The sequence below is a fragment of the Garra rufa genome, chromosome 8, assembly GCF_049309525.1.
Source record: "Garra rufa chromosome 8, GarRuf1.0, whole genome shotgun sequence".
NCBI classification, from domain to species: domain Eukaryota; kingdom Metazoa; phylum Chordata; class Actinopteri; order Cypriniformes; family Cyprinidae; genus Garra; species Garra rufa.
In genome coordinates this window covers 46,152,515-46,165,907 of record NC_133368.1, presented here as the reverse complement: position 1 = coordinate 46,165,907, position 13,393 = coordinate 46,152,515, and positions in this window count along the sequence as shown.

The window sequence follows — 13,393 nt, the reverse complement described above, 5'->3', positions numbered from 1 at the left end:
CTTCTAAAGGAGGAAGGTGGTTTTGCTCAGACAAAGTCTTGCTGCATAAAGGACATAAAAAGGAAAACAATGTCCTTGATCTGACAACTAACTATTCCAGCGGTTCACTGTGTTATACATCTAATTGTTGGCTCAGTGGATTTCAGGATTTAGATACACAGATTAAACATTGCACCTGCCGTCTAATACCAACACTACAACTTTTACCGTTTTCCTCAGGCTCCATGTCCCTCTACCCCCGGCCATGTCAGGCAGACAGCAACGGCGATTACCCAGTGTCCTTTGGGAGAGAGAAGAGGACATGCGGTAAGCTCTCACCATACAGCTTAAACTCTATTGCACTTCAAGGCAGATCAGTCGTGTTTATTCAGGGCTAAACCAAATGCTTTTCCAAATGTAATTCTTTCTTTATAGATCTGACACAATGTGAAGAAATAGATATCACAACCATAATAGTTGTGATATGGATCATATGCATCTTATGTTACATACAGGCATCAAAACTAGCACTTGCTAGTTATTTAGTAGTAAATTGGCTTTGGAAAATAAAATAAAAAAATAGCAGTGGGTGTTTATTTTTTTGGCAGAGAAAAATGTAAGAAATGCAAATGAGTTACATCTTTTTTTCTGTAATGACACATTTGCATGGTGTATTCCTTCTATTAAGCCAGTAAAATAAAAACATACACTGTTTGCCACACATATGCATTGTTAAAAAAGCTAACATACTATTATCACAAGGAGAAAAATATGCATTTTTTTTATTACAAAAATTGAGACAAAATAATATTAAAATGTTATTTTAATATTAAAATCTATTATACATGTATTTAATAGAACAAAAAAATATAAAATTATATATTCAGTTGAGGTCAAATGTTTACACCCCCCTTCCAGAATCTGCAAAATGTTAATTATTTTCCAAAATAAGAGGGATAATACAAAATGCATGTTATTGTTTATTTACTACTGACCTAAATAAGATATTTCACATAAAGGATGAGTCCACAAGAGAAAATAATAGTTGAATTTATAAAAATGACCTGGTTCAAAAGTTTACATCGCCTTGATTTTTAATACTTTTTTTACCTGAATGATCCACAGCTGTGTTTTTGTTTAGTGATAGTTGTTCATGAGTCCCTTGTTTGTCCTGAACAGTTAAACTGCCTGCTGTTCTTCAGAAAAATCCTACAGGTCCCACAAATTCTTTGGTTTTCCAGCATTTTTGTGTATTTGAACCCTTCCCAACAATGACTGTATGATTTTGAGATCCATCTTTTCACACTGAGGACAACTGAGGGACTCATATGCACCTTTTGAAATTGAAAATAAGGGTAAATTAAACTTATTTTGTCTTCTGGGAAACACATAAGTGTCTTTCTGTAACCTCTGAAGAGCAGTACAAAATGAAAAAATATGATATTTAAGCAAAATAAGAAAAATGTACATGTCTCCATTCTGTTCAAAAGTTTTCACCCTCAGCTCTTAATGCATCGTTTTTCCTTCTGAAGCATCAGTGAGTGTTTGAACCTTCTGTAATAGTTGCATATGGGTCTCTCAGTTGTCCTCAGTGTGAAAGGATGGATCTCAAAATCATACAGTCATTGTTGGAAAGGGTTCAAATACACAACAATGCTGAAAAAAAAAACAAAGAATTAGATTTTTCTGGACAGCAGCAGGCCATTTAACTGTTTAGGACAAACAAGGAACTCATGAACAACTACCACTAAACAAATAAACAAAGCTGTGGATCATTCAGGTAACAACACAATATTAAGAATCAATGGTATGTGGACTTTTGAACCTAGTCATTTTTTATAAATTCAACTATTATTTTCATATTTTTCATATTCATATTATTTCATATCTTGCACATCATTTTAATTCCAAAATACAGTATCTTATTTATAAAACATATTTAGATTTGTTTTCTACTCATTTCACTTCACCATTGGCAGCTGTGACAAATTTAATTTTGGACACTGCTTACATTTGCATGTCACGTTATCAGCTAACAGGAAGGTTAGCACAACAATGCTGGTTTAGCGCCTGTTTTGATATTAATTTCCGCTTACACCGCCGTCTTCCAGGACTACTTGATCACAGGCCACACGTGTTCCTTCAAGCCTTTACGTTTGCGTGTCAAACGCGTGAGCGCAATGCACAAAGCATCTGGCGCATTAACCTGTTCACCTTCACGCATGTGCAGCACTCGTGAAGTAGGAAGATCCATCCCACACAACAAATCTCTCTGATAATGATGCTTTTTTCATCTGGAAAACCGCAACTTTGTAGCATCTATTACAGAGGAAATGAGTGCTGTTTAGCACTAAACTCTCCTAAATAGCCCCCTGTGAGGCGAGTATCAACACACGGCTGAGCAATGATGATAAAACGCCCACTATACATTTGAGAGGATAAAATATGGAATTAAAGCGTGTGATAGATACGACTTCAGTGGAGTGGGAGAACAAAAAGTAAACTCTAGATAGAGCCGAAAGGTCAGCGGCCGCCGTCGTGTTTGAAAACGATGAGCGACACGTGGAAAGCGTTGGTGGGCTCTCGGAGTCTTTGGCGAGGCCACGCGGAGACTGAGCAAAGAGCCGGCTGTCCGAACACATTTCCAAGTCTGAGAGAGCGACTTTAAAATTAATGAAGGGGGAACTCTGACTTTTAGTCAATGTAAAATTTTCATTAATGTTATTATTCCGTTGTCTGCGTGGTGCTGAATTTATATCACTCCACGTTCTGCGCTCAGAATTTTTATGCCCTGAATCTTTAAAATCACTGGAGTCACGGAGGTGGGAGTGAAAGAAAGAAAGAAAACTTATTTTCTAAACTTCTGTGTGCTGTAGAAAATCTGTATTTTTGTCTTGTTTACCAGGTAAAATATTTAAAAATCCTTTAAACAGAATACATTTACTGAAGAAGCGAAACAGACTTGTTTTCCTAGATTGCATCTTGAATATGAATGCATTTTGTCTTTCTGCACTGGCTGAATTTTTCCACTTATTTTTCATGTTTCTTTCACTGCCAATGCAGTAAGGCAAAATACAAACATGATGATTAATGATTTGAAGAAATTTTACATTGAAAATCAGTAAAAAGGTGAATTAATAAGATAGCTCATTCAAAAATGAAAATTCTGTTTGTGTATTTGTGACCCTGGACCACGAAACCTTGAACAAGTCTTAAGTAGCATGGGTATATTTGTAGAAATATCCAATATCCAATACATTGAAATGTTAAAATGACAGTTTTATCTTTTATGCCCAAAATCATTAGATTATTAAGTAAAGATCATGTGCCATGAAGATATTTTGTAAATAACCTACCGTAAATATATCAAAACTTCATTTTGATTAGTAATATGCATTGCTAAGAACTTCATTTGGACAACTTTAAAGGTAATTTTCTCAATATTTATATATTTTTTTGCACCCTCGGATTTGAGATTTTCAAATAGTTGTATTTTGGCCAAATACTGTCCTATCCTAACAAACCATACATCAATGGAAAGTGCTTATTTAATCTGCTTTCAGATGATGTCTAAATCTCAATTTCCAAAAATCAACCCTTATGACTGGTTTTGTGGTCCAGGGTCAGATTTATCCACCCTCAAGTTGTTCCAAACCTGTATGAATTTCTTTTAGGTTTTGAATACAAAAGAAGATATTTTGAAGAATGAAAATGGAAAAAATACTATGGATGTCAATGGCTACATCAAATGTTCGGGTACTAACAATCTTAAAAACAACTTTTTTGTGTTCACTCATACAGGTTTGAAACTAATTGAGTGCGAGTAAAATGATGACAGAATCCCTTTAAGAATTTTTTTTTTTCAGTGTGGCATTTTTCACAATTAAACAGTCCATTGACATTTGACAACTGAATTTTGCCATATTCTAGCCAACGTCATATTTACAGTATAACATCATATTATGAAGAAAACATACCTGTGGAAACTTTTTCACAAGACGCAAAATACGTACAACCATGTATGTTTTGTGACATATTTGATGTGAAGTGGCGCTAAAAGAGATGAACATACATATGGTATGTTATATGTGATGGTATTGTATGCATCAGGGTTGGGGCCATTCATGAATTGAATTGAGAATGAATGGTAAATTCCAATTCACTTCCTGGAATGGAATTGGAATTGAATTGTAATGTCAGGAAACAGAATTGAAATCAAATAAATTCCATTAAGTTAAATAAAAATAAATAAAACTAAATAAAATAATTTGACTTGATTTGCTTAATAGTATATAGTACATTAAACATTGTAAATCACAAACAACAAACATATAAAAGAAATACAAAGTACTGTATGTTTAGTATGTTAAGCATGATCATTTCACATGCCAAATTTAAGGAAATGATGATAATTCGATGCAATAAAAAGTGAATGAAATACATGAATGAACAGGACTCATTTTTTTGTGAGTTGAGACATATATTATGTGCTAATAATCATATATTGAATGTATAGTAGGCTACATCCAGAAACTTATCACCACTGTCATTCAATTATTAATTCATAATGTACAGTTCTCATTTTTATTTACTTGCATTTGATCAACTCTATTTCATACATTACTTGGTATTTGTAAAGCATCATAAATAAAGTTCAAATGTATGTCTCTAAATGCAATCACAAATAGATGCTCAGAAACAGCAATAAACGGAATTCAGTGGAATTTCCCTGAATTGAATTCCACTTCCTGTAATTCCAATTCAATTCCAACTCTGTTTCCTGTAATTATTGAATTCCAATTCCAATTCCATTTCCTTCTTTGAATTGGAATTGAGTTCATTCCTGAATTGACCCCAACCCTGGTATGCATCACCACAGTTCTGACTTGAAATGTCCATTGTGTGGCACTATAACTAATGCTCTGTGACATTTTAAAATAACGTACCATCCGCACTACACCTAAATTTTCCCGATGGTATGAACAAAAGTGAACGTGACGTTTAATCTCTCATCTTTCAGTGCTTTCATCGTGAGTCATGTTTTTTTTTACGGGGATTCCGCATCTTTTGTTCAATTCCGTTGCTGGCTAAGCTACCAAGCAATCTTCTTACATCCAAAAGTGCAACAAATGGAGCTGTAATCACAATTGTGTATGAAAAAGATACTAGTGCGTGCCGTTTTACCACCATTAGTGTTAGTTTCTGTTGGAAACTGCAGTGATAAGTACTTATTGGTATGCATGTCTTGCAAAAAAGTTCCCACAAGTTTGTTTTCGCCATGAGTTCAGGTAGCACTTTATTTCACAGTACAGAAAATTTAAATCAGGGTTACAGTATATATAAATAATAGGGATGCACCGAATGTTCGGCAACTGAAATTATTCGGCCGAAAATAACAAAAAGGGGTGGTTGTTGCTGGTTACTGTATGATGACTGAAATTGCGAAATGGCCTTAAACCATTAGTAAATACAATACAAAACGTTATGTTGTCTAATACACGCACAAACTTTATTTATCCTGACAGTGCTGCACAAGCTCGATAGCCAGGGTTCAAAGTCCAAAGCGTGAGGAAAATCTGTGTGATGAGAATCATTCATAAATCTGCTGCTGTCAGTAAAATGTAGTACTGAGGTCTTCCTGTAGGAAATACAAAAATAATGTACAAATGTACAATAATGTACAATGTACATTGTACAAAAATAATGATAATCATTACAACAGCTCTATTAATACATTATAACACTCTCCTTTGCTCAGCAAGGCTGCATTTATTTGTACATTAAAAACACGTGCCTGATTCAAGAAGGGGGTCTTAAAAATGGCCAAAGAATATTATTTTACTAACTTTTCATGTCAATGTCTACTGGAATGTTAAAATTGTTCAGTGTTAAATAAATATTTTTAAATTGTTGTTTTGTAATTTTTTTTTTTTTTTTGAAAAGCAAGACAAAACTGTAAAAAGCAAATATTGGCTATTTAATTTATGCAATGTTGAAAAAAATTGGGAAAATACATGGGGGGAAAACAATAAAAACGTGTTCGATAATCAGCCTTCGACCTTGGGCCCAGTGTGTCATTTTGTTCAGCTTCGCCTTTGGTCAAGAATTTCATTTCGGTGCATCCCTAATAAATAATAATTCATTTAAAAAAAAAAAAAATTAAATAAAAAAAACACCAATTAGTTTGTGTATTAAATAACCATCTATTAAAGGCAATTTTGGATAATTCACTGAATTATATACTTACTAGATACAAATAATAACAGTTTTGTTTTTAAATCAAGTCATTTAAATTCTTATTAAAAACTTGTAAAAATGCATTTTGAGACGCTGCATCTACCTAAAATGGTCTTGTAGCAAATGCATCCTTTTGGGGTCAAATAAACCCAAATCTGCATAATTATGCTGGCCTTCTTTAAGACAACATATACATTTTACATTTACTAATTTAGCATATGCTTTCATCCAAAGTGACCTGCAAATTAGGAATACAAGTGATTCATCATAAAGAGGCATATAAACACTAGAAGTGCTTGTAATAAAAGGTTCAGACATCGTTCAGAATATCAAATCGCCATGCATATAAACCCAATGTATAAGATGCAACCACTATATTTAAAGGGATAGTTCACCCAAAAAAATGAAAATTCTGTCATTAATTACTCACCCTCATATCATCGCAAAGCTGACTTTGTTCATCTTTGTAACACAAATTAGGATATTTTTGATAAAATCTGCGAGCTTTCTGACCCTGCATAGACAGCGACGCAACTACCACACTCAAGGCCCAGAAAGGTAGCAATGACATTGTTAAAATAGTCCATGTGACATCAGTGGTTCAACCGTAATTTTATGAAGCTATAAGAAAAAAAAAAAGACTTTATTCGAAAATCTCTTGTCTTGATTGTTGAATAAAGTGGGGGGGGGGTTTGTTTGTTTTTTTGCTTGGCACACAAAAAGCATTCTCATGTTGCTGTCAAAAATGTCTTAATTTGTGCTCCAAAGATGAACAAAGGTTTTACTGGTTTGAGAAGTCATGAAGGTGAGACATTAATGACAGGACTTTCATTTTTGGGTGAACTATCCCAACCATCTCAATCCCACACTAAACACAAAAAATTTCTACATATCATCAGTCATACTATTTTCTTTAAGAGCACTTCTGTCTGATCCTCTGCATTAAATCTGAAGTCTGTATGATTTCCCTGCCTGATACAGTTAGATTTATTCCAGTACTAAATGAATGAGTAATCTTGAAACAAAAAATAAATAAATAAATAAAAAAGTGAAAGAAAACAAGAGCTCCACAGCTGTACAGAATCGATTGTCTGTGGTGTTTAGGGTGCCGATGGCTGCGACTGAAGAGCCCCCGAGCTCTTGGGGCGAAAATGCTCTCTGTCAATAGCTCTGAAATGCTATCCTTGTCTCAAGTAGCGCTCCACTTCACAGAGGACTGCTCCATTCTGTGGAGCCTCTAATAACAACTCTCTTCAGATATGAGAAAAACAGAGCCTACACCCCAAAAATCAGCCAAACACCATCAATTGAGTTGAAGACGAATATATATTTCTTCTTTTTGTCAGAGGGAGAAACTACATCTGAGAAATTACATCTGAGTTTATGTAAAGATTAGAATGTAGATAAATCCACATGCAAAACAATATCTGACTGAAATTACTGATGTATAATCTCATCCTTAGGTCATCCAAGATGTACAGTTGAGTTAAAAAGTGTACATCTCCCTTTCAGAATCTGCAAAATGTTAATTATTTAGCAAAATAAAGGATCATACAAAATGCATGTTATTGTTTATTTAGTACTGACCTGAGTAAGATATTATCTCGCATAAAAGATGCTTGCACAGTCCAGAAAAGAAAATAATAGTTGAATTTATTAAAAAAATGACCCCGTTCAAAAGTTGATTCTTAATACTGTGTTTTTACCTGAATGATTCACAGCTGTTTTTTGTTTTTTTTCTTTTATTAGTGTTAGTTGTTCATGAGTCCCTTGTTTGTCCTGAACAATTAAGCTGCCCGCTGTTCTTCAGAAAAATCCTTCAGGTCGCACAAATACTTTGGTTTTCCAGCATTTTTTGTGTATTTGAACCCTTTTCCAACAATGACTGTGTGATTTTGAGATCCATCTTTTCACACTGAGGGACTCATATCTATATTTAACTTATTTTATCTTCTGGGAAATAGGTAACAATCTTCTGCAGCCTCAAAGGCAGTACTAAATAAAAAATAAGATATTTAGGCAAAAGTTCAAAAGTTTTCACCCTGGGCTTTTAATGCATAATTTTTCTTTCTGGAGCATCAGTGAGCATTTTAACATTCTGTAATAGTTGCATATGAGTCCCTCAGTTGTCTTCAGTGTGAAATTGTACAAAGTGTGAAAATTACAAAATCATAGTCATTGTTGGAAAGGGTTCAAATACACAAAAATGTTGAAAAACCCAAGAATTTATGGGACCTGGTGGATTTTTCTAAAGAACAGCAGGCAGTTTAACTGTTCAGGACAAACAAGGGACTCATGAACAACTATCACTAAACAAACAAAAAACAGCTGTGGATCATTTGTGTAAAAACACAGTATTAAGAATCAAGGGAGTGTAAACTTTTGAACAGGCTAATTTTTATAAAAACAACTATTAACTTCTCTTGTGGACTATATGTAAAACATCTTTTATGTGAAATATCTTATTCAGGTCAGTACTAAATAAAAAAGTAGCATGCATTGTGTATGATCCCTCTTATTTTGGTTAAATAATTAACATCTTGCAGATTCTGAAAGGGGGGTGTAAACTTTTGACCTTAACTGTAGATAGTTTGTTTGTTTGATCCTCTGCAGTGAATGGGTGCCGTCAGAATGAGAGTCCAAACTGCTGATAAAAACATCACAATAATCCACAAGTAACCCACAGCACTCCACTGGAGCAAAAACAAATCTGTCAATAAAGCATTTACCCAACTTCAACCCATTGCTTCTGGCCAAAATATCAGTCCATAATCCATAATAACGCTTCCAACAACGAAAAAATCCATCTCATGTTGTCCTCTCACATCAAAATCAATTCGCATATTTGTTTAAAATGGTTTTGGACTGTTTCCGATTCTCTGGGTATTTCTCTCCTGATTCACTGCAGTCTTTTCGCTTCTCAAGACATTAACTGATAGACTGAAGTGGTGTGAATTACTTGTGTATTATTGTGATGTTTTTATCAGCTGTTTGGACTCTCATTCTGACGGCACCCATTCACTGCAGAGGATCATTTGGAGAGCAAGTGATGTGATGCTACATTTCTCCAAATCTGTTGGATGGCAAAGAAAAAATATGCTACAAACGGTGTTTAGTGTGGACTCTAAAGAGAAAAAGACAGAATAAAATTGTTTGCAGACAGGAATTCTCCCCTGTTGCACAACAGCTGCATCAAATGCCAAAGCATGTGTAAGACGGCACACAGATGGTGTTGCCATGTAAACAAAAGCAAAAAGCTCCAGAAATGCACTGAGCAATTACATGCCTAGCAGACAAGTGAGAAAACACACGTTTAGATAAAGGCTAATGTTTAAAATAGCACTCTGCAATACTATTCTTACAATTCCTGCAGTAAAGGGGGATGTGTGTGTAAAATATGCAAATTGTATGCATGCATGCATGCAATACTCTGATGACAAATGAGAAAAAAACACATTACTTGATCTGTCTGATAAAATCTAACCGTTTTAAAACATAATGTCAAATCAATCAACTATTTCATATACAATGTGCATGAAGTAAACAGTAAGCTTGCATTCCCATTCCCACTTTTCAAATGTTGGAATGGAAAAACTCATGCAACTCTCAAAGTAGATGTGATTTCTTTCATTCTGATGGTCTGTAAACTCTGTGACCCTGAGGAATCACCATTCTACCAGCCATCCTGCTTCCTCTTTAATCTCAGGGATCAAAGTTGGGTCGATAAAAATCATCTTAGCGTTTGCTCAGAAGGGGAAAAGAGCATTTGCTTTCACACTAATTAGGAAGCATCATATTTGTTCGTAAGAGTAAGCTCATTTAAATCCTAATAAGCTTTTTAGATTCTCGTCGGGGGATTTTGCAGGCCATTGTGTATCGTGTGTTATTGATATCAGGCCTTGTTGTTGGATGTTCAAGTTTGTTAGTTCGGCCTAAATCAATGTTCGCTTCATGGGTCTCATTTGCGGAATCTTCAAGGAAAGAAAAGCCGGAAAATGAAGTAGGTATTGAAGTTGTAATAGGCGTGTCAATGTCCTGCTGTTTGTCCGGCAGAGAGAATCCACAGGAATGAGCATTATAAATACGGCTTCTCCAAGATTATATTCATTAATTCAAATCCCGCCACAATCTGAGAACATGGTGCATCTGAGGGAGGAAGTGTGCTTGAGAATGACAGCGTGCTTAAAGACTAGCAAAGTAAAGATGCCAAATGGTTAAATCACAGGTACTGGACATGATCGTAATTTTTAACTGGTAAAAGACTGTAAACTGTAAAATGCTACAGTAGAAACCTGTTAATTGGTTCCTTTATGCTATATAATAAAAAGAATTGAAATAGATTTGAATGGAACATTCAATTTTTACAGTAAAATACTGTTAAATGTCCCGTTTTTGGATGTGTAAAAGAAAAAGCCATCTTATTATTTAATTTTTTAGCAAACTGACAATCCTAGAATTCTGTCTGATGGTTTTTCATTGAAAAACTTATATTATATTATTATTAAGTTTTTTCTTATCACATATGTACATTAGGTTTTTATATCTTTTGTTGTTAAATTAATGTTTATTGCATTATTTCACAAATGAAAATGAAATGTACATTTTTATTCTACATTTAGTTTCAATTTGTAAAATTACATTTTTTAAACCAAATTTTTATTTATTTATTTACTTTTTTTTGTCAACCATAGAAAGCCTTTTTTTAAATCAAATATAATAATGGAATAAATTAGTTTTATAAATGCACTAAAATAAAATAAAAAAATAGACACTCTGGAGATCTTTATACACATTTAAATGTTACAAGATCAGCTGTTGCAATTTTTTTTTTACTCTTAATGTTAAATTTGAAGCATTAACTAGTACTGCAATATTTTATGTATCTATAAAGTTTATATGTACCTGTATCTATAACACTGCAATATTAATTTTTATTTTACAGTTTATTTCTACTTTTAAAATATGTTTGCATTTATTTGCAAATCTATCTATCTTTCTAGTAATAATTAATATTTTACATATATCCCAACATAATTAATTTACAATAAGGTCATTTCTGCTGATGTTTAACCAGCTTTGTATTGTTAGATGTTGATAATGAACTGAAAAGTTGTACTCTCCAAATTTATTTGTCAGAAAAAAGTACACCAGATGATGAAAAACGACTTTTGACGACAAAAAAACACAAAACTTACATTATAGAACGCTGGTTAAAAATCAGAGAAGTGGCACTTTAAAATAACAATTAAAAACATTAAAAATCATGTTGTTTCATACTGTTTTCTTTTATCTAGAGCGACATACAAAAGAGTAAAAAAAATAGTCAAAGAGCCAGCAGTATTAAAAAATTTACAATGCCAGGTTTATTGCTATTGTATATTATAAATATTGCTGGCTCTTTGACGATTCACTTTTGTTCTTCTTAATATTTGATTGCTGTTGTATTGTTTTTAAAATGCTTGCAAATCACAAATACATATGACAAATATATCCTTTTTATAATGCTTAAACATACATAATACAGGTTTGGAACTACAATTATATTTAGCGTGAACTTTTCCTTTAACATGTGCATCCCTCACAGTCGGCTGACGAATCACCTCGCAATTGAGTGAGTGCCTGCGGTGTCAGAGGTTATCAGTCTGGAGAAAGAGCCGCTGGACACCGATATCGATGAGGGTGTATTTTGATCTTGTCAGGCTCAATATTTGACGATTTAACAAAACGTGTCACATGTTAAATGCGCATGCCATACAACCCTTTGCATGCAATACGATGGATCATTCACCGCTTCAGGGGTCTGAGAGCGAGACAATGTGCCAGTGCATTTCATCCATAACCAAAAATGACCATAAAATCCTAGTGGACCACCGATTTAGGCAGTAAAACATGGTGTATAAGTAATTTCTCTGGCAGCGAATGGGATTGAGGTTAAACCGTGGGCTGCTTTACTGTTTACAAAATGTAGGAAGTGTTCACACATTTTTGATCAATGAATTCCCATGATTTTTCTGCTCTACAAAAGGACTCGACAAACAAAGTGGAAGGTCTGACAACAGACCAATGGTGAATCTAAACTCACCCAAACACCAGACCAAAACAAAATACACTAGTCCCAAAGCAAATACACAAGATTATGAATTGTAATGCTCTCAATTATGGAAAAAGTCAAATAAGTATGATAACATTGAACATGAAAATTGCAAAAGACAATGAATAAACTACAAACTGCTTATACACTGTAAGATGATTCTGAAATTTATATATATATATATATATATATATATATATATATATATATATTTTTTTTTTTTTTTTTTTTTTTTCACTTTTAGAGAAAAATTCTCAAGTGAATAAAAACATAAAAAAAAGGAATAAATTCATGTTTTTAATATTTAACTAATTGTCATGACTTTTCCAGGTTGGAAAAGCAGATAAAAAAATAATAAAATAAAAATAAAAATAAAATAATAAAAATATCCATGTTTTCTATGGAACCATGTGTATGCTAAAACACAGAAATTGAAAAAAAAAATTATAACTTTATGTTTTTAATATTTAAGTAATTGCCATGACTTTTCCAGGTTAGAAAAGCAGATGGGGGAAAATAAAATACAATTGAAAAAAAATCCATGTTTTCTATGGAATCATCTGTATGCTAAAACACAGAAATTGAAATAAAAATTACAAACATAAAATGAAAACCATAATTGAGAATCAATTATGTATTTTCTCTTAAGATGAGTATGTCATTTTAAGAGAAAAATTCTCAAGTAAATAAAAATATAAAAATTGAATAAATGTATGTTTTTAATATTTAACTAATTGCCATGAGTTTTCCAGGTTGGAAAAACAGAAATAAAATCAAATCAAATAAAATAAAAATTACAAACTAAAATTTAAATAAATAAGAATCAATAATGTTTTTTTTGGGGGGGGGGGTTGTGTTTTTTTTTTTCACTGTACTGTAGTTTACAGTTGTTTTTGTTGGGATATTTGTGATGACAATTTTCCCTTTAAAGGTGCAGTGTGTAGATTTTTGCGGCATCTAGCGGTGAGATTGTGAATTCCAACCAACGGCTCCTCCCTTTACAGAAGCTACGGTGGCCCACACGGGATTAAGATGTCGTCGTTTTAGACAGCAAAGAGTAATTAGGTTTCTTTTAAAATGTAAATT